Here is a 23,316-nt window from a genome sequence, read left to right on the forward strand (position 1 = left end):
GATGAAGAATTTGAGACTAGTCTTGGTTATGTAATGGCATTCTGTAGAACCAAAACAATGCCAAACAAAATGGGGCAGGTCCATCCATGAGCTGCAGTGACAGCGGCCTTTCAAAGGCTGAATCATTGGCTAACTGACTGACCTATCACAGTTTTCTCTTTCTCATCTCTCCAATGCATTTTTTTTTGTTTGTTTATATGTCCTATTCTTTAGCCTGTTTTAAAATCAATGTTTTGCAGACATGCAAAGGCTATTTCTTTACTTTGGTACTTTCTTGTAAATGTTAAATTTATAGATATCTAATATTTTCCAAAACTTGTTTTGATGTTCTTCCCTCCACCAAGGCCTTATCATTTATTTGTGAATCTTAAAGACTTATTATTGATTGGTCCTAGACTTTGAAGTAGATGTTCTCAGTGGAGACGGCCTATGTATCTTGGCAATCTCTTCTACCTTACACTTTGTTTGCAGACTTCCTGACAAGAAGTGGTTTAGTATCATCTTCTTCCAAGAAATCAGAAAGCTATCTGATTCCAAATTCTGGGAGCATCAACCACTGAGACACAAGTATCCATCAATGCAATAATATCCTCCTCTCTTTTATTAGTTTTGCAAAAACCGAGGTGAGAACACTCAGGTTGGCATTCACTATGCATCTGTAAACAGACTTTGGCTTCCTCTTTCCAGTTCTCTTTAGTCTGTCACAATAATGTTCCTTAATCAACAGCAGGCACATGCTGCTAAGGGTAAAGAAACCCTGTTTCATGGGAAAACCTTCTTTGTTGTTCTCCCCACTGATTCTGGATGCACAACCCCTCTACACTGTATCCAGAGCACCAGCTGCTACTTCTGTGAGAAGCATAGGACTTCTCACAAAGTATCAAGTTCATGTTCCTCATTCTCTTCAATGAGTTTTTGACAGTCAGTGGCAAGGAGGAGATATTCAGCTTCATCTTGACATTGCCAACAACCATGGAAAAAAAAGAGAAAAAAGCTATTACAACATTTTGATATTCTTTATGCCATGATGTTGCTGCTATGGTAAATTTCTCAGGCTAATTCAAGAAATAGGAAATATTATACACAAAAGTTATAAATGATAGCTGATATTTTATATGTACATACACTGGCTTTAACAACATGTTCAAATTGAATTTTTCTTTAAGTGTGCACAAGTAGGTTTCACAGAGAGCTATATTAGAAGGATATGCATAACACTTAAAATGACTAGAAGTGAATGAACATGATCTGAATTAATCACTTGCTTAGAAATGCTAGGATTTGATAATCAAGTGGCTTCTATTGGGAGGTATGAGCAGGGATTCTAGCAGCATAAAGGCACAAGCACAGAGCCAAGTAGCCAGAATGGCTTCAGAATTTCTTATGCAACAAAATCTCTGCCTGAACAGTGAGTTTGGAGGTAAGGGTGTAGTGAAAACCGTCAGAGTAAGAGTTAGACTAGTAGAAATTTTAAGGCTAGATTAAGAATTCTCAGTCATTTAGAATATTTCAGATAGGGAGATAGAGCACAGTGTTAAAGTGCTTGCCTATCCTACATAAAGTGTTACATTTCATCCCAGCATAGGAGAAAGAAAGAAACAAAGAGATGAAGAAAGGAAGGAAAGAGGAAGAAAGCAAGCAATGGATGAAAGAAAAAAGAAAGGAAACTCTGTTTTATTTACTATGAAACATTGTACATATTATACTTAAAAACAGTAATAAAAATAAAAGAATGACTCCAAAGATTGGTTGTTTCACAGTCTTAGAGCAGCTATGACAATAAACAGTACATATAATCAAAGAGTGTCCTATATCAGCTGTCTCTTCCTTCAGCTTCTCTTGGGGCCTCAGACCCGTCTGAGAATAACAAATGTGATATAGGGTGGAACAATTGATCTCACAGTGCAGTTCAGTTTGGGAATGGATTCAGTGGTATGGACAGTCAGGCAATCTGATGAAATCTCAAAGTGTCACTCTGAGACACAGGTGAGCTTCTTTGGATGGGAGCACTTTGTGTGCGCCATCACACTTTGATGTCAGCAACCCAGCCCATTCTCAGACTGGGAAGAGGACAATGGGAGCTCTGTGCTTTAGTACTTCAGCTACCTCACCCTTTGCATTCATCCTCTCAGCTCAATTAATTTGTTCTTCTCCTCAGGACATAACCGTTGATGGGAAGAATTTCTTAAAGGCATTGTAGATGCTAGACAAGGGAGCATTCTTCTGTAGACTACATTCTTTAGTGGTGCAATGGTCAGCACTCTCATAGTTAGTATCAAAAGTGACTGTGCAATATTGTGTAAACAACATACTGACTGAAGTGATCAAAACCAATTTTTAGTAGTTTATTATATATAATATTTTCTTTTCATTTTTCCTCTTCAGAGTCCTCTTGAAAAGACTAGTGCAGACATATTGCCATCAAGTGACTAAAGTAACAAGGTGTCCATTACTCTGACTGACATCACCTGGAAAGCTCATTACCACATGTTAATTTAAATAAATACCTATAATTTACTTATAAGAAGCCATCAGTCAATGGTGCTATAACAGAGAGGTAAAATGTTCTTTAACTCTTTTTTATCACAGAGATATAAGACATATTTTCCCTGCTAACTACACAACAGAAAACCTAATCTCAGAATCTTAAATTATTGTCTTCCATACTATAATGACATCAACATTAAAACCAAATCTGGGCATTATTAAAAAATATGGTATTTGAGATTTACTGGGGAAAACAAGAACTATAGTTATCATCAAACTATATGACTCATCAGCAAAATCAAAAACAAAGAGAGAAAGGTGTCAGGTCACAAATAAGATACAAAATTAGGTGCTGTTGATTGTTCTTGAATATTGACTATGATCTATGGGAAAAGGTAATGGAGTCAAGTACAAATGGCTTGAAATCTCAGGGACCCAATACATCTCTGTTTGTTCAAAGTCTACAGTGCCGTTCAGTGTTGATGCTAATAGTCAATACATATTTTGCAAATGAATAATTCAAAAGTAAACATTTATTTGAAGCTTCATAACTACACAAAAGAATGAATTAAATGTATGCTAAATTAACTAAAAGACTTATTTTAAAAAGTGGATGCAATGACATTTTAAAATACACTCACTAAAATTCACTAAAAAGAGGAAAAAGAGAGTCTTCAACTTGAATCTATGAACTATACTGATGAATGCAAAATATAAACAAATATCTTGGATTCATTTTCTGTTTTAAAAGGGATCACAGTTATGCATTATGTGTATGTATGTGTTATATACATGAAATTATCCAAAACCAAATTTAATTATTAATAATGCATCACCCATCATTAGTAAATGTAGAATTATGTGTTTAAGTAGCTAACTTGGTAAGTAAATTACAGTATTTTATAATTATTCGAAGTATAAAAACTGGCTATCCGATTTGAAAATTGTTTAAAGTATATCAGAGAGTTTCTATCTAAAAGTTATTTTCTCAAAAAGTCTCATTATTCATAGTGTCGGCACCTTTTCAAGGCTTGTATCCCAGAAATCTCTTCATATAAGTAAAAAGTAAAACATATGCATTCTTAGCCTGGATTTTATTTGTTAGCTTCAAACTCCTCCACCAATTTTTATAGGAAATTCTTACAAGTAGTATCTACTGATTTAAGTTTTCACACCTTTTCTCTTCCCCTGCCAATCTCACTAACAAGCAGAGAGTTGAAATACTAACAAGGTGATAACTGTCCGAAAGTTGGGCAGCAGGAAGAGAAAGGGAAGCAAAAGCCTTGAATAACTGACAACCTAGATAATCAACCTCTACATAATTATAGCCTGCCTGGATCCTGCATGTAATTCATAAATGAGTTGCATTATTGTGTGTAGAACTGGTTTAGGTGTAACTCTGAATTGGCATCTCATAATCTCATAGGCTTGTTTTTTCAAGAGTAAGTTTCCTATTTTACTTGCATAGCACTTTTTTCCAGATAAATTTGTGCCGACTGGTCTAATGTTTATAAGTTAAGGTAAGATAATCTTTGATTTCTTCCTTGCATTTCACAAGAAATACATGAAAGATATTTACCAATTTTGCTATTTTGCCAGAAACGCAAAACAAACATATGTAACAGTTTTCAAGAGAAATATCAAGCAGGCAGTGCCAAATGAAGGCATTATATTTAGTTTGCTGTAAATAATTGTGTGTTTGTACATAATCCATCCTGACATTGGTCGTGTGGACTCTCTAACAGGATAATGTGGGACAATAACTCTTTCAGAATCTAACTTTAATTAATTTTCTGATTGAAGACCATGAAGGCAAATAAAGAACCTATTCTTTCAGATTACAATCAACTAAAGATAGTGATATATATATATACAAATGCTTATAAATTATGAAACAAAATCTGTCTATGATATAACTATGTGGAAATGATAGTGCCTTAAAAATTACTCTGTTCTCATGTTCGTACATGAAGTCATCTGAAGTTGGTTTGAAGGAAGCACCATTTAACATATAAAATCAAAGTTCCAATTCTTCACCAGGAAAAAAGTTCTAAGGTAAAGAGTACATGTTCGTTAGAATTTATTTATGTCTACCAATGAATATCAAATCTTAGCTATGAAGAAAAGCCCATGTTTAAATACTGAAGAGTGCAACTGTGTATGATGATAAGGATGATTTTATGTTTATTTTCATGGAATATCCTCTGGGATGTTAATCTTGACTGTCAACTCAAAGGGATTTCAAATACCCATGAAAACAAACCTCTGAGCATATTTATGAGGCAATTCCTGGATTCTGTTAATTGGAATGGAAAAACCCACACAATTACAAGCAGCACTACTCCATGGACTGGGTTCCTAAAAGAACAAAATGGAGAAAGAGAATCGAGATACAAATATTCATTGCTCTTCGTTTTGTACCATATAAAGTGTGACCAAATTACCTAAACTCCTGCTACCATGCTGTTCCCACCACAACATGGTGCATGTTCAAACTGTGGGTAAATATGAACCATGCTTCCTGAAGTTGCTTTGGTCAGTGTATTTTGTCAGACTTGAGAAAAGTAATTGATATACCCTCAAGTTAACTAAAACACCAGGAAGTATATGTATATTGTGCATGAGGAAGGAACTTAAAAGAGTGAACACCAGAAAGTAGAAAAATAAAAAGTATATTATAAATAGCCTAGCCCAACTAAAGGGAACATTATGCTAAATTTTCTTGGAATAAGGACCCAGCCCTGACAGAGAATAGGAACAAAGGCCATTAGTGAATGGGAATGTTAGATTATTCTCTCATTGAGGGATAGTTGAAATATTTCACTAATAACCATGCCTTAATCATGCCTCACCTTCAACATTGTTTTCTGAATCCATCACCTCCCTTGTGTGAAGGAAACTAACAGAATTATATTTCATGTTGTATAATCTCTGTAAATGCCAGCTTCCTTTGTCCCATCATCTGCTAAAGTCAAAATGTAGCTGGCATATCGGGCTGCTCTTTGAAAAAAAATGACAATAAAACAAAGGACTTTTAGTAGAGGCTACTATGGCAGGAATGTGTCACTGTGAGTTGTCCAGCATGCCAATTCCCATCAGAGACTAATCATATGTTAAAGCAGAAATTTTGATCCAAATGATAAGACAGAAAAATAAAATATTTAGGTAAAAAGAAAAGTTTCAAAGAATACGTGTGATAATTGGTTTAGTACTCTTGAATTTTGCAATTGCATTGGAGCTACTGCAGGGTAAAGATTTGAGGTAAAAGTTTTTGAGACCTTTATATCAATTTTGAGTTTCCCTGTCTAAGTATGGAACATAAAAATGTATTAAGTTTAAAGGAGTGACCAACAAATATCTGCTTGGTTTTACGGTCCACTCCATGAGATGGAATGCATCCCAACACTGCTCAGGTGGTCTAGAAACAGTGACCAGATAGGCAAGGGACCAAGGAGAAAAATATTACTACTGTTCTGCTAAAGGATTATAACAATAAAAATGACCCCTAAAGACATTCTGCTAGGCACATACAACAATGCCTTGCTCAACCATCAGTACAGAAACTTCCTCATGTAGTAAATGGGAACAAATAGAGACATGCAGCTGGACAATGGACAGAGAGCAACACCTTGGAACATTGAGTCTTAAATGGGAGATCTCCATCAAATCTCTACCTCCATGATCAGAGAATTCTAGGGGAGAAGAGGTGGAAAGAGTGTAAAAACCAGAGGAAATGGAAGACACTAAGAAAACAAGGGCCAATGCACGTCCCACAGAGACTGAGGCAGCATGTACCAGGCCTGCATAGGTCTAAGAAAGATCAGGTTCCAGTTCTGAAGAGGAAAGTAGACACAAGGCCTATCTTTGAGTCAGAAGCTAGCTCTTATTGATAACTGCTTGTAATTGAAAAATTAGTTTTCTCTATAACATAGTCTCACCAGGTTGACAAACCATTCTTAAGGGTAGGACTCATGCTTAGCAGTAAATGCCCAGCACAAAATGAGCTCAGTGATGCCTTTGGAGGTTCTCTGTCTCACATTGTTTGGACAGAGTAATTATTGATTCGTATTTATTTACTCACTTTAGTTTACATAGGCATTTGTGTATACAATATGGCTTCCAGTTTTGTGTTTCTAGTGGATTCCTATATATGCAACATGTGTGTCTCTGTATGTATATATGTTCCTAATACCTTTGCTTTGGTTTGTTTATGTGTATGCATGTGTGTATTTTGTCCTATTCCAATTTGTTTGTTTTTGTTTATTTTTTTAATTATATTATTATTTAGATGCCTCTTTCCTAACTAGAATCAGAAAGAATGTAGAATCCAATGGAAGGAGAAGTGGGGAGGTTCTCTGGAAGTTGAGGAAAGGAAAATAGTCATCAGAATATATTATACAAAAGATCCGTTTTCAGAGAAAGAAAAATAGTAGAAAATAAAAAGGAGGAAAAAGAATGCACTTAGTTATCACGACAATCTTAATTGAAGGCCCGAGTGAGACGTCACAGAATAATTTGAACTCCACATGTTACTGAACTAGAAGTTCAGAGTGGACTGATATATAACTTTTCTTAATAAATATCCAGGACATCAACTTTCCAATTCTTAACTCTCTGCAACAAAACAAAAATAGAATTGCTTTGTGTAACCTGTATTACCTGTCTGTAAATTTTCTATGGATTAGATGTTGGCCATAGGGGAAATGGGGCAGGTAGAGAATGAATATCTTAGGTCTTATCCATGAATAAAAGAAAACACTGGCAGAGAAAATTTGTATCAATAAATGTTTTTGAGGACAGAGAAGTCAAAGAACCTTGTCTGCACTGCTGTGCTGGAAAGAATAAAGATAAACAAATACATAAAATCTTTGTTATCATCCAGCTTTGTGAGCCCTGCTGGTACAAGTTGCAACGATAGAAATAGGTGAGTCAGAAGTGTAAAGCCCTTGGGAAGTCGTATAAAGAGCAAAAGCTATGCATAAGGGTAAAAATTTAGAGATATAGGAGGCAGGTCAGACACACATTCAAATGCTCAGCTTAAAATCCAGATTTTCTATGACTAGTTTGGAAACCAAAATTCCTCATATTTCTTCAGTGGAATGAGATAGTCAGTGATCAAATATGGGTTTTGAACACATGTGATACTAATTACAATCTAGTTCTTGGCCTATAGAGTGCTGATAAAGATTAAAGAGGGGTGTGTGAAGAAGACTAGCAGTTTTCTTAAGAAGCCAAACCTCCCACCCAAATGAGCAGGACCCCCCTACAGATACAGCTCTTGCCACATGACTTGAAGCAATGCTTACAATAATGGGTACTAAGTTTGAGGTGACACCATTTCGCCACAACCCCAAACTAATTCCTTGTTTCAAAGAGCTAAAATAACACTGAAATCCCTGAGAGCTGTATTAAACAATTTATGATGTCAAAACTAAAGAAGAAAGATTGAGATTCAGCTTATCCAGTTTGGGAAAAATTAAGGTATATGTATATGAACTAGGGTTAGGCCAACATGGTTTCTCCTAGATTCAATAATGAAGTTCAAACAGCTGAAGAAGCTTCTAAGTATCTGATCAATTTCTTGAAACTTATATGATCTCCATAGTGATTTATAATAAATGAGGCTGAGCTCTATTAAATATTATCAGCGAAATGCAAAGAAAATAAAAATTTAAGGATATGGTAATAATTTAATAAATTTCTCATTATTTTAATCTGGCATCTCCTAGAAATGATGAGAGTACCAAAATGGTGTTTCGTTTCCTCAAAGTATACAGTCCTTGAAAAACACACTAATTAGAAAAAAAAATGAGTTTCTCAAAGGTTTTAAGAGATACTGTCTGTAAGTAAGTACATGACTTCCTGGTCTTAGAAGAAATATGATTCACATTCAGTCGCATCACGAATGCCTTAAATGAAGGTGAGGCCAGGTGAGGGATTTGAAATGACATCAGCTATGTCCTGTGAACTTTTCTACAGTCTTCCTAAAGGGTATATGTGACAACTTATTAGCTAGCAGAACGAAAGTAGGAAAACATCCATGACTCCTGGCTTTCTGCTGCTTCCAATTTCTGGAGAGCCAGACAGTGATTGTGAAATAGAAACAAGATAGTTAAGTAGTTGGCTAAACCAGAAATTTTGTCAAGACTTAGTTCTGTTAGATTCGTGTGCAAAAGGATATGCTCATATAAGTGTGCATGAACACATTTGTATTTACTTTTAACCAATGAGGTCAAATTAGAAGGAAAAGGCACAAGCTCCTATATTACTTTACTAGTTCATATAAAGAAACTCTGAAATACAGAAATAACATTTTGAACTGTCTAGAAAATTGTTTTGTACAAATATGATAAATAGAAAAAAGAATGTGTGTTACTTTATTAAGAGTAATTTTTAAGTTTCTGTGTATCCAATATTTTTAAGAACCAAGAGCACCTTCATATGATACAGAATATAACAGTTATACTTCATTTTTATTATCATGCTTTCTGGACCTAGAAATAATTACTATGTGCCAAATGTTATTTGTGTGTGTGTGTGTGTATGTGCGTGCGCGTGTGTCTGTGTGTATGCATGTTTGCCTTTGGAGAGAAAGGCAAGAAAATGTAAGACTTTATGATTTCATATAGCAAAAGGAAAATCTACTGAATCATGTACACTGAAATTTTGAAAAATAGTGTGTACTTTCCACCTGGGTTGCCATGACCATATCACATCTGGTATGAGTATACATCCCACCACATAACAAATAAAATGAACAACTTCATCAACTGTAGAAGGATCTGAGTTTGACCTACATTCTATCTACAAGAAATCCTTCCACATTCTTTACCTGGGAAAAATGGATCTTTGTGGGACATTTTAAATGAGCATCTTAGACAATAGCCAGTTACAGGTAGCTCAGTGCCCAACTCTAATCCTTCAGGTATCAGTTGAGACAACCAGGGCATCACCCTCCTCACACTGCCTCTCTAACAGCACATAGCTTCAAAGGAGCTATAATGAGCTGGATGGTCGGTACTCCCTACATACTTGGCTTCAAACGAGACTTAGCACTGTCATCTCTCTCTGGTATTAGTGAGGAGAACAGAAGTACTACATCAAGTTTCCTTTTAATTTATTACAGCTTTGAAATATAACTCCTATTGAACTCTGGTAATATGAGCAGACACTTGAATTTTAATATCTATTGCATATAATTGCAGATTTTTCAGAAATTTATGAGGGAAATTAAATGTAAATATATACTGATTAGGTTCGAGATATCTCCCTTTATATTATCCTTACTATATAGCAATTCCTGTGTAGGTATGTAATGCTATTTTGGTAAAAATTGGGAGAATTTTTAGAATATTATTAAAAACCATTTTAGTTTGTTTTAAGTCGATACTTTGGATGCTAGCCATTGTTTTGCATTACTCATTCTTCCTCATTTCAACATCTTGATTACAACTAGTCATTGTTGATGAAGTGAAAGCAAACTCTTTGTCTAAACGATGCATAAAGTGTACCTCCTCCCCCAATCTTGTCACACTTATTACTCTTCCCAAAACATTATTCTGACACAATTTGTCTTTCTGTCAGTATAGAAATTAACTTCTTTCTTGTTATCCACAGTTACAGATGTTATTCCACTTTTTAGGAATAGTCTTGGCATTCCCATACTCACTCTCTGGCTCGTTTTCATTTTTCTTGATTCTTTCATCTTAACTTTCAGTTCTTGGGGTATCTCACAGAGAGCAGGTCAACTATCTCAATACCCAACTTATTTCTTTGATGATGCTAAATGGCCTGTGCAAATAATATAATATATAGTTATTTAATCTGTTAACAATTTGTACCGCTATATGTATATTTTATTTAATATTGTACTTGTTACCAGACTATAAACATTGTTTTAGTATGTTGGCATTCTGTCCCTCTAGAATTTAAGTTCCGTCAAGGCAGACATAAAGTCTGTGACAGCATTTCATCTCCAGCATGAACAAACAGCAAATGATCAGCAAATTTGTGAAAAATATCAATGGAACAACGTGAATAATAAAAAAAAGCTAGCAGTTCTAGAAATTACATTTAATTTCTTAGAGACAAATTATTTTATTATTATAATTCATAAAGTCCATTTAATATGTCTTCTTTCTGGATTATTATGACAGTGAAATTAGATATTATATGACATTCCAAAAAATTTGCATTGTAGTCCCGGATTACATGCACAATCAATTGTACTCTTTCTTTCCTTACTTACTTGTCTATCCATTCATTCATGAGATCCTTTATTCTTTCAGTACAAGCTATTGAATTTTTATGCTTCTTGTACCTTACAGGTTTTCAATTTTTGCTATGAGTAAAGTAAACTTCCACTGGTAAGAGACAGAAAAGTAGACAATTAGATAGGTCAGACAATGTTGGTTGTTGTGTGGTAAAATAACCTGTTATGATTATCAAAAAGTTCTCAGATCAATAACATTGGTGCTGAGATATAAAGGAAATAAATCAGTTCATACCCTATTTGAAAGAAGATTTAGGCATAAGGAATAAAAATTAAACCCTCTACTACTTGTATATACCTGCTAAGTGAGGAGGGAGTGGACTATGTATAGCAAAAATCCATGGGAAAGAAGATTCTATAGTTTTGTTCAGATATGAGAAGTCTGTTGTATTATTACTTTTTTACTATTATTAATTTAAATAATTTTTATTTATCTATTTATTTTAATTTTAATTACAGTTTTCTTTCATACCCCTCTTCCCCAGTTCACACCTCATGAGTAAGGGGGGGTCAACAAAGTGTGGCACATTAAGTTGGGGCAGGACCAAGCCCCTCCCCCCTGCATTAAGGCTGAGCATGACATCCCACCATAGGGAATGGGTTCCAACAAGCTAGCTCGTGCACCAGGGAAATGAGAAGCTGTGGGGATGCTGAGCTAAATCTCTGACTTTATCTGGCACATGTATTAGTGATGCTGTTCTAGTTGCTGTGTTAAGGAGTGACTGTATTCCATAATCTACAATAGGAATAATAGGAAGTACTGAGCGACTGAGAGCTAAGTAGACTTCAGAAGTAGGATTTACCAATAGAGTGGATGGAGCATGTGAAATAGATTAGGAAGGATGACTCCAATCTATGTGCTTTCTGTTCAGTAATGTCTTTCTTATTTGTTGATGGGTATATAGGACAAGGACGTAGCAGGTGGCTGGAGGGGTTGGTCAAGGGATCAAATATAGCAGGAATTCTTAGAAGGATGAATTTGTTTTAACTCTGCTGTGACTGCACAGTAATGCTTCATGCCTTAGCAATATTTTGTGTGTCTGATGTTTAATTATTTTTATTAGACTGATCAGACTATTTTAGTAGCTTAATTGCTGCTCACTGCTGTCAGTTCAGCTCAGCTGGCTGGAAGGAGCCTTTTGAAATTCTCTAGCTCAGTGTGTTGTTACAGCATCAAGTAAATGTGAACTTTCATAATATTTTAGGAAGATTACATTTCTTTCCTGCTGTGATTTTAGCGATGATAAGTATATTGTCAAAAACAATCTAACATGTAAGTAAGGCTTAGGTTAATTTTTAAAACTAAGTTCAGGATTCAGATGGCTTCTGGGTTCCTCTGAGGCGACATCAGATAAACAGGTTTTAGTGTCCCAGCAGATACAGAGGATGAGTAACACCTATGTTCCTCTTTGCTATTTTAGTCCAGAGTCCAAATCAAAATCCTGACTCCAGCCAATTACTTTGCAATTTGCCAACAAACACTCTCATTCCTTTATTATAACAAAGAAAAGCAAAACACATGAATAAAAATTCTCAATTATCACGAATCTTTAGTTATCAAGTAAGTATAAAAATACAAGTGCCAGGAATGGGAAATATTTCTTACAACTGGTCAAAGAAGTCAAAGAAACTCTCAAAACTATACAACTATCGCAAATGCACTCAGTTAATTCCCAGAACATGAACATAAGATGCTATTGCTCAAGACACCACACACTTGACACATAAGACTTTGGGGGAATTAGTTGAGCTGGAACTTACCAGGAAGCCTCTTTTCTGCGTGCTAGTTTTCATAGTGTTGGAATTTCTGTGCAAGCTGCTTAAGAAGAAATCAGTCCACATTCCTGTCCATTTGGAAAGCCTGAGAACCAGAAAATTGACCATCATAATAAGATATTCCCATGGATTCAAGAGTAGCTTGATTATTTTGGGGGTAACCAAAGCCTGGTTATACTTGAGAGCTTCCTTTAAAGGAGGAAATTGATGCCTGGCAATCTAAACGTAGCCAGTTACTCACAGTTTGAGAGATCACAGACCCTAGAAGAAAATCTATTGTACCCATTTCACGAACTCAATATTTAAAATAAATATTGTATGTATATTTGGCTGTGAACTTAATAACCTCTTCAGAACTACAGCTTCAACAAAGTTGCAATATCTAATTTCCAAACTAGAGCCAATGGGAAGGTTTTCTCGTGGTTAGGGATGTTTGGAGTTGTCAGTAGTTGTCCCCCAAACTCTGTTCTTATGCAAGTACTAGCTAATTACCTCAAATATCTATGGTGCCTTTGGAAACAGCAATTAATACTAATTATTTGGCTGAACCATGAGAAGTGTTATTTAATCATAAGACTGCATACCCCATTTTAAAACTTATCTTGAATTCTTTATTCTATCCTTTCTATGATTCCTCCTTGGTTATACAGACGTATTTAAGTTTCTATTTTGACAAGGAAGGATATTTGTGAAGTAATTTTTTTCTAATAAAAATTTAACTTGAGTGATTCCTGTAATCTGTTGACTGGGCCTTTAAAAATTGATGTCCCAAGAGTCTGTGAAACGAAATCAGAAGGAAGGAGGCGTCACTGCCTTTTAGAATTCCAAAGGTCTGGCCCACAGCTCTATAGGGTCAGAAGGTGGGATTAACCTCTCACATCCTGATAATGGTTTCAGAAGGACTCTGAGAATTCAGATGATTAAAGAAACCCAACCAACGGACACGGAAGGAGAACGTGGAGGGTAAATTGCATTTGTTTAACAGCTCTATCTAAGGATACTAAACCAAGTGCCTCAGCCACAGTCACCTATATGACTAGAGATTTGTATATTTATACATCCCTCTGCTGTTTCTTTTCTCTGTTTTCCATAACACTCTGGAGTTTTGTGGTTGTTGCTGTTGTTCCTTTCTGTCTCCTAAATGGCAATAGCCTCTAAAACCATCATGTTTGTCTCTGTTTTGAGACTGTGCATCCCCGCTTAGTAAATGTATATAGTTCTGTGCTCAGTGATACTTAGAGCTACAAAGTTATATCGTCTCTGAATTGGTCAAACTGTAATTTAAATCAAAGACAAATATACCTGGGTTTTCATAAATAAATCTGTATAAATCTTGTGCTATTTCATTTTTGCATTCAGTTTACAGGACAAGATGTTAAATTGCATGTTTAAACCACTCTCTTTGTTGAAGTAGATGTAAAATGTGATTATAATTAGACTTCCCAGTATCTTTTAAGTAAAATGTATTTTACTATAATTTGTTAATAGATTCAAAGCATTAAGAACTTGCTGCTATCTTTGGCTGTCTGCAAAGTTGCTACTGATAAATCCTGGGAGGGAGGAGGAAGCAAAACTAATTACAATATTAAACATACCTATTATTAGTGCATGACTCAGCAAACAAACATTATCTGCTAAAAGGATAAACATCCTACCATGTTCCAGAGGGTGCTGCAAGAACTATTAATTAGTCATTGCTTTACATGACCAGCACTCTTGTCCCAGAGGGTGGATCACTCAACGTTTACTCATGGTGATGAGGCCATCAGTTACCTCTTTCCATCAATACGATGAAAATGAATATGAATTATGATGGGCATCGAAAGTAATAGCTATTCTCATGTTCTCATAATTCAATAGTGTTTTGTTCAGGGAGCTGGGACCTAACTTCTTTACCTTGGATTGCTGTGGCATAGTGCCCAAAGAACATTGATTTTATAACTGAAATATGAGTAGGGAAGCAATAAAAACACCTGAAATCCTCTATTTTTTTTTCTAGACTGTGTAACTAAAAATGTGGGTTAGGGGATCTAGGAATGAGTCTTGAATTCTAGGTTGGAAAACAGTTTGATTTTAATACATTTTCATGATTATGAATCAGTGAAGAAAGTACCCTGATTATGATAAGGTGTTTTAGAAGCAATACTGGCACCATAGTTAATCCATGCTTAAAAATGCACTGAAATCTCTCTTGTTCTTTTTCTCACAGAATACAAGATGTTAATTCAAATAGTCTGTCCAGTGAATTAAGTAGTTAATACTTAAAGCGATTATTACCACACAAAAAGGGTTAGATGTTCTTCCAAAACGATTCTGTAGGAATGTATCCTCAGAATTCAGGCATCTTGATTCCTAATGAATCTAACTTGGCATTTGATGTTATTTTAGAATATTTTGAAAAATGGTAAGAGACAATTCAAGCCAGTTTGATCTAGAATTCTCATACTCATCTATGTTTATAAAAATTTCTGTCCTGCACTAATTTAGGTAAATAATCAATTATCATACCAGCTCTCTACCACAAATGTGAGAATACCCAAGTTATACACCTGATTATTTAGATAAGAGGCAAATAAATTCTTTATCTTTAGACAGTGATTCTTTGAGTTATTAAAACTAGTCTGGTTAGGTAAATAATGAAGTTCAGAAGTTTCTCAAGAGTGATGGTTAAGTCCCTACTAATATGCTACTGTTTAGTTATAAAATAAAAGAACAGAATATATAAAAACCTTATAACAGAAAGAGGAGTGGGCAACGGGCATACAAATAGTAAGTATCCAATAAACGATAGTGTGTTGATTTTGTTATTTAGACCTTTATTTCTTGAACAAAGGCAAGGCAAATCAAAGCTGGACCAGGTATGTAACTGTGCAAGGCCTTGCCCTGAAGATGGGTCTCTGAGCACATTTTGGAGGCTAAATACAGAATATTGTACCACCAAGAACACTGGCCTTTTTGTAGCAAGCTATTGGAGATCTGGGTTTAAAGAGTATATGATTTTGATCAGCACTCAAAAATCAAGTCATTTATCGCATTTGTTTCCAGTCAGTTGTTTATGCATATATGTGATCACTAAGTAAAAACTAAACACATCAGAAAGAAGTATTGATGTACACAAATATATTTAATTATCTGTTCAAACAGTTTGCAACAGTAGTGTCCCTTTTTATTTTCAACTTGATTCCATACTCAGCATAAACTTATGGTCTCTGAGAAATCTGAAGGACTTTATCTCTTATTAACAATGGCATGTTAATACTTCAGTAAGGGTTTTCTCAGCTGTGTAACAGGAGGGGAGGAGAAGGTACAACAAGATTCGAGAAAATGCGCATATGTTTGTGTATTTGATTTCATAAATGTTTGCATAGACATAAAGGAAGGAAGAAAGTCAGGAAAACCATGGAAGAAGAAATTGAAAACAAAGGCAGCAGGCTTGTGACAGAGGATAGGTGTGTGCCTGATCTTCAAAGCAGCGCCAAGGAGACGAGAGTGAGAGTTCCAGAAAGCATTGTGAAGGTCTGCCCACCCTTTCTGACCTGTTCCTCTGCTTCGGAACCCAGATATCACATTGCCTCAACTCCTGCTTACTCTCTGATGTGAGTCAATGTAAGAAAACTAGCGCCTCCCATTCGCTGTCTCTCTCTTTTTATCCTCTCACTGTCTGATGGCTCTTGAGCCTGCTATGCTGCCATGGGAACCTGCAGGAGACAGTAGGCACCCATTACATTTATTCTCTTTCATCTCTTTTTGAAAACGAATTAAGTGTTTTTTACTTTAGTTCGGCATGGAAAATGTGTCTTAACTCCAGAGGCCTGAAATTAGCACAGGAAACTTAGTTTAACATTGTAAACCAAGGAATAAATAAATAAATGAATAAGTTAACAAATGACAATAAAGCATGAGGCTTCTCACAGTGTGCAACGTCATTCAACTTTAAAAGCAATAACAAATTGTGGTCATCAGCAAATGTTTACATGAGTATGATCCCCAATGGTAATTGTTTCTTTTAATGAGAAGTTTCCGTTATTAAAACAATAGTTTTTGTATCAGGATGGCTAAAATCAAATATATTAGATTTAAATTCTAGCACATCTCTGGGAGTTGAGCAAGTCATTTCACTTTCCTAAGATTTGATTTTCAACATCTTTCCAATGGATTTCCAGAACAGCGGGGTCTCATTGGACGTAGGGAAGCATTAAGAGAAAGAGTTTATGCAATGTACTTATGGAAATGGCTGCCACAGTGGATGCTCAGTATTCACAAAATGCCCCGTCAAACAAGGGCTTAATGTGGATTATACACAGAAGGTAATTTTGGTAACTGGAGAGACAACACTTAGTACCTGTCAGATTTCCTTTTCTCTCCCTTTCCCCTCCCTCTCTCCCTCTCTTTCTCTGTCTGTCTGACTCTCAATTAAAGAAACTATATCATAGACGTGAATACTTTATCAAGGAATAATTTACACATAACTTGTACGCTTAAATGATGGATCCTTTTCCAAGGAATTTTAAAAGTGAGATAAGGAAATAGATTTTTGACAAGTAGGAATAAAATTCAGAAAAGAGTTGATTTATCTATAAGGTTACTTCTTGAGGTTCATCATTATTAAATGACCTTGTATTTTCATCATATAATGTTCATGATTTGCAAAAGAAATTGATTTATATATTTGATCTATCCCAGATATTACCCATCTTAATTAAAACTTTCTTTCATCAGATTATCTTTCTCTCATGCACAGAAAAATATTTCTTGTTAAAGCATATACTGTACTTTAAAGGTTTTATTTTCTACTTGATATACCCAGTAGTTATCATATAAACAAGCTTTTATGTAATTCATAAGGAGAAATGGCCTGAGAAAAGTAGGAATTTGGGGCTTTTAATGGCATTACAATGATATTCCAGAGTGGATAGTTACCATAGCTAATTAGCAAATTGCACAAATACAACAGGAGTTAGAATAACATGTGAATTTTCATCTGTATACATGCAGCTTTGGAGAACTGCCATTTCTGAACAGGAAGATGGGTCTACATAGTAAACAGTAAGCAATTCTGTAATAAACTCCACTTTAATTTCTATCTGGTTTGAGAGAAGTGATCAAATTATCTAATCAGAATCATTGACACTGTCAAGAGAATTTTTAAGAATAAAGACAAATTTGAAATGAAGCCCGTGAGGCAGTCTCGTTATCTGCATCAAATTGAATTGAGAGCTAAAATATGCCTTGTGTCTAGCCAAGTTTCATTTTCAAAGATGCTGTTGACATACACATTTTTCAGTTCTGTGATGGTCCTTGGATTAGCTTCATATCTGATATTTAAAATGAAATCAAATGAAGACTACAAGTCTGATTCCTCATTAGTCAACTGAAGCTTTCTCGGTCTCACTGAGATGGATACTCTTGTGTGCCCTTGCTTATTATATCTCAATAGGGACATGATAAGTAAATTTAAAAATGTTTAATCTATGTGCATATCTTTTAAAAATACAATGAAAGTTTCCTTTCTCATGAAAAATGGTTTTAACAAATGTTTCTGAAAGGACCTCGATGAGGTATCAAAAGTAAAATCTCCTTAATTGTTGTGCAGTTGAACTTCAGTTTCTAAATGCTTCCTGTTTTTTACCAAAATGTCAAATTATTTTCGGTGTGAAAGAGAAGGCACTCTTTGTAAACCGCCAGATTGTGTACCTGATGGTTAAATACTGCCAAATTTTACAAGCATACAAAACCTAACTTTCTATATTCACAAGAGATGTTTACTCACCAGAAAAACATGCAGGATAATAGCACCTTGAATTTATCATATTTATTGTTATGAAAAACTTTATTATTCCCTTATACTTCAGCAGAGTCAAGGCAAGTTCTGGTGTTTTCATTTTTACAGGTGAGGAAAGTGGAATTTTATGATAGCAAAAGCTAACGAATGAAAGCTGGCATAGCTAATATCAATAACTGGAATAAAAAGGAACTGGGGTACTCAATTTTGTTCTCAGTACCCTTTCATTGTTATCTACCCTCTGATACTTACAATAAATACATAACTTTGAATAAATAAAAGAACTCCTTCCTCCTCAGCAGTAAAGCCCTCAATCTTTAATAAACCTACAATGATTTGATTTTATAAGATCAATAACACTATTAATGCATTGTATGTTGCTTAGTGAAATGAAGTTATAACTTTCATAATTAAAGAATATTTATATCTTAATCTACAATTTTTGGAGAATAAAATCAAAAAATACATACATGGATATTGTTTCTATGGATCCCTGTATCTTATAAGGTCATATATATGTGCATATATACATATATATTTATTGCAGTCATTCAGAAGCTAAATTTCTAAAGTCACCTAAATTTTCCAAATTTGTCCTACTGAATACATTTGACTTTGGAAAATCTAAAACCTGAGCTCTACACATATAGAGTACAAACAAGGTGACCGTTATTCACAGTATTTGCTATCGAGAGTTTTTCTTTAAGATTTTAAGGAGCTAATGCAGAGTTCTCATTTGGAGTTTAAGGAATGATTCACGTGGCTTTGCTTCCATTTCTCCTTTAAAATATACCAAAAATCATATGTGTGTCGGTGTGATGAAAAAAATTACACAGCTTGACAGAAATACTGACAATTGCACTTGCAATTTTAAATAGATTAAAATTGCCTTACACGTAAGCTGCTTCTGACAAAGTTCTGAGTCATGTGGAGGCATTTTGTTTTCCTTATTATACGAGGAGAAACAGTGCTATTCACAGGGCTTGATGGAGCCTTTACGTCCTCTGCACGTTAGATGTGAAATTAGAAAGGGTGCCGTACAAATAAACACCTAATGCTACCGCATTTGAGTGTGTCGTCATCGTATTCTGTGTGTGTGCGAGGAGACAAAGAGGGTGGGGGTGAGGGCAAAGAGAAGACATAATGGAGAGAACACAAAATACCTTTATGCAAAATGCATGGCATAACACACACATTCCACGAACTTGAGCAATGCCCATAACAATTTTAGGTTGATCAAGGAGAACAATGGAAATATCCCACAGAAAACCACTCTTTTAGTGGACCCTGTCATATTCCCAAAGTCTATGATATAAATAAAAGGTATATTTATTATAAAACAGTAACATCTAAGCATTTTCAGTTTGGTGTAATATGTGTAAAACTTTCATATTTTTTTTCACATAAAATTTAATTTAAGGAGCCTGTCTGTAACTGGTAGAATTAAAGCTAAGTTTCATTTTCAGCATTAAAATCTATAGGCCACGTTATAAGTTATGAAATCTTATAAACAAATATTAAAGAGGATCTTTCTTTCATCCACAGCTTCATTAATCTAATGGGTTGTCTTAAATATTCATATATATTCTGTAACAGAAGCATTTTGTAATTCTCAGATTCATCAAAAGGAATCTGAGGTGGATGTAGACTAAATGGAAAATGTTGGCCAGAACAAGAATGTTTTGCTTTTAGCATCTGAGTAAGCCTGTATGATATAGGATCAGATTTCTGAATAAATTAATAATGTGATTTTACAAGGTAGAAAGTCATATTCGAATTTGAGCTTCAACATCTTGTTCTTAGGTATTTTGTCCAGAAGGTTACCAAAGATCTCTTAAACTAGGTAATCATATTAGTATGAATTTTAGTGCTAAGTATTGAGAAAGGCTTCTATGAATCTAGGCAAATCTACTTTTCTTTCTGGTAAGCAAGGGCTCTAGCTGCATCCCAGTCATCCTTTCTGCCCACATTCTTCTTGTCTATTGTAGCAGAAGTTTGCCAGTTGGATTTACCTTATACATCACTGCAAACCCACACACATGCATATAGACATACACACATGCAAACATACATACATACATGCATATATACTGCATACTCACAGGTAAATTAAAATTTCAAGGACAATCTTAGTTTGTTAGATTTAAAAATGACTTTCATGTTTACATGTACTTCATTAATTTTTTTGTCATGAATCAAATGAATTTATTGTCTATCTGTCCCGAAGGTCTTTATTGAACATTAAGTGTTAACTTCCAGTTTCACAGGGACGTCCTGAGAGGAGGGGATAGGTTTGAAAAGAACAAAGTAACAATCTTTGTTAGGAGGCATACACCACAGCTGTATTGCAATCTGCCCAAACAACTGGGCCCTATTACGTTAATACAGAAAAAAAAAATTGATCCCATGATGTGGGTATTTCCAGCAGTCCTTCTTGTAAATAGAAACCACCCACAACGTATTGTACTTTTGAAATATGTAAATATGTTGCAAGGTGATCACATACAGGGCTTGGGAGGTATCACCTAAGGGTGGGCAGGCTACAGTGTACAATGCAGTTTGGACTTGTCTTTGTTTAAAAATAGTACGCTATTGCTTTTTTGATAATACTCATAATGGAATTATTTTGCTTCCCCAGCGAGTTTCCGTTTGGAGCAGGAAAAGTGCTAGATGATGATAACAGAAGGAAACAAAGCTCAGGCCGATTCTGGGGAGGAAAATGAGCTGCTAAGCTTATTGAATTGGTCTGTTGATCTTACGAAAATAAATAAATATGTAGAGAAGAACCTCTTTCAATAGAAATGCCACTTAACTTGATTTATAATGTGCGGCATTAATGGAACCGAATCATAAAAATATCATGTGTTAGCACTGCCCTGCATGTCCCGTGGCCTTCATTAGCTTACAGGAGCTTCCGTTGAAATCTGAAAATGCTAACAGAAAAATGACAGAAATCAGTTATGCTGTCCCGTTGGTTTGGCTTTATAATAATAATAATGATAAAAGTTTGGTTTAAGCATCCATTTATATGTAAAAAAAAAAAGTGAGGAGCACTCAGCTAGGCAGAAGAGTGGTGCCAAGACACAGCAGGCAATGTTTAAGAGAAAAAGCCCGGCTGTAAATGTGCACAATATTCCACATTATATACATGTCATTTCTGAGTAGTGTTGGAACGATGTGGTGTCAAATCTGTATGACAGATTGAGGTGAAAGCTGGGAAGAGAGAGCTTGTGAAAAACAGCCCCGACTGAGTGGTGCATCCTATAGGAGTTATCCTGCAGGCTATAAGTAACCAACTTCATCACATGAAGGGAAGAGGAGAGCAGGGATAATTGTCTACTAATTTAACTAGCTCATTTGGTCATTGTATTATTTAAATTGTATTCAAGTGTAACAATGCCATCTAGTGATGGAATTCCAAACTGATCTTTTTGGTAAGGTTAGAAGAAAAGTCTCTGGCTATACAGTGCTTTAAAGTTATAATACTGGGATATAATAATAGAGTATCCTTGCAATATAATTTTTAGTTTTAGATAAATTATCCCCACAAGATGACAAGAAGAACGAAATGAAGCTTTGGTCATTTGTTTTTGTGAGAAATCCATGCCCAGTAGAAAATGTTTGAGTTTCCATCTTTCTAGGTTCCAAGTTAAAAGAATATCTACTATTGCTCATTCACTGGATCTTTATAAAAACCCACACGAGAGGTATACTTTTTACTTAGTCTTTGCCGTCTCAAAAGCAGTCTTCATAAAATAATAGCTAGCCAAACTATTACTACATACTTCTCTGTCTTCCCCTTCTCAGGTTTTTGTGCCTGGGGTAAAGCCAGCTCTTCTGCAGAATGGATGTCTGATTTTTTCATGGTCCTAATTCTTGTTTCTCTGTAGCACACAGTATTTGTCTTGCCGTACTGCAAACGCCTTAAAGTACCTTTCCCGTTTGTAGGAAGAAATACAAATCCACAGTTGTGTGCACCACAATTGCAAATCTTGCCTGAAATTAGGAAAAATATATAAGAATAAAAACTAAAATGAAAGGTAAATGATTTCAGAACTCTCTTTGCCGCACTGAAGAGACAACTTCTTTGGTTTTGGTTTCTTTCATAAAGTGAGTGACCAAAGATAACGTTGATTCTAACAATCTTCTCAACAAAAAGCTACTGGGCATCTTAAGTGTTCGTTAATTGAACTTGGATTTAAAAAAAAGACAAAGAAACAAGGAAATAGCTAAACCTGCTCAACTGAATACTCCTTGGGTTGACATAGCATATCTTTTAATCCCCTTTCACTACATTTTAAAATACATTTTTGATCGGTTATCTAGAAGTTTAGTGTGTCTAATATTATCAGACAGCAGGAGGGAAGATACAAAGCAAGGTAGCATTCAAGATTCTCCTCCATTATCAAATTTATTTCAGACACTTTCTAGCTAGTTTAATGTTGACGCACAACAAAGACAAAAAATGTATGGAATAAAGATATATAGCATGTGCTACCTTCTTCTTTTCAATGACCAATGATTTTTTTTATTGCTTTCTTGAAGATAAGAAATTGGTCCATTTCGGTACCTCAGTTTCAGGGAATATTCCAAATGTTGTCAGCTGTTTAGTGCAGAAGCTTTAGAAACTAGAATAAGGTGCTGCCTGCTGCCATGGAAACCCACATATTTTTAGTTTATATGTCAAAAATTAAAATATTCATATATCAATACTAATAAACTGATACTAAGACTTCTCTTCCTTTCTGATGAATAAATTGAGGAATCAAATTCTATTTTCTCAATAAACTAAAGGTCATTGTGTATATGCGACATTATTTCTGGAACTTTCACAATTTATTACTCAGTTTCTCACCAAAATAACTGCAGGACACAAAAATAAACAACGTTTTTTATTCAAATATTATGAAAGGAAGTTACCTTTAATATGTATATCCTTGTGGTCTCTTTCATAATTGTCATCTGTTATACATTCTGATCCAATCCATTATAGTAAAAG

At 35.0% G+C, this 23,316-nt stretch overlaps 1 long non-coding RNA gene across 1 annotated transcript in view; it reads right to left on the reverse strand.

Moving 5' to 3' along the window:
• LOC142857067 (uncharacterized) overlaps positions 1 to 23,316 on the reverse strand; it is a 152,649-nt gene that overhangs the window by 54,058 nt on the left and 75,275 nt on the right. The window contains exon 2 of the long non-coding RNA XR_012911759.1: positions 12,521 to 12,620. This is a non-coding gene — a long non-coding RNA (uncharacterized LOC142857067). The remainder of the gene's footprint in view (positions 1 to 12,520; positions 12,621 to 23,316) is intronic.

This window comes from Microtus pennsylvanicus, chromosome 9 (assembly GCF_037038515.1).
Source record: "Microtus pennsylvanicus isolate mMicPen1 chromosome 9, mMicPen1.hap1, whole genome shotgun sequence".
NCBI classification, from domain to species: Eukaryota; Metazoa; Chordata; class Mammalia; order Rodentia; family Cricetidae; genus Microtus; species Microtus pennsylvanicus.